Below are 264 nucleotides of genomic sequence, written 5' to 3'. Positions count from 1 at the left end.
GCTATCATTGTCGTTGTTGATGTAATGACATTAAATGTACTAAGAAATTTCATAGTAATCGATTATTTCATTGTTATCACTGTGGTTATCAGGTTCATAATAATTTCTGTTTTTTTATTAATTACTATCATGTTAATAAATATTACTACCATCTATAATATATATTTCCATGAAGGGTATAATGGTTCCAATACCGTGCATAAAAAAACTGCATATATAATAATATATTGAAAAAAAGACTATAATATTTTTTGTTATGATCAC

Source organism: Penaeus monodon, chromosome 34 (genome assembly GCF_015228065.2).
Source record: "Penaeus monodon isolate SGIC_2016 chromosome 34, NSTDA_Pmon_1, whole genome shotgun sequence".
NCBI lineage: Eukaryota > Metazoa > Arthropoda > Malacostraca > Decapoda > Penaeidae > Penaeus > Penaeus monodon.
The sequence above is the reverse complement of the archived record's forward strand: the minus strand, read 5'-3'. Positions refer to the sequence as shown.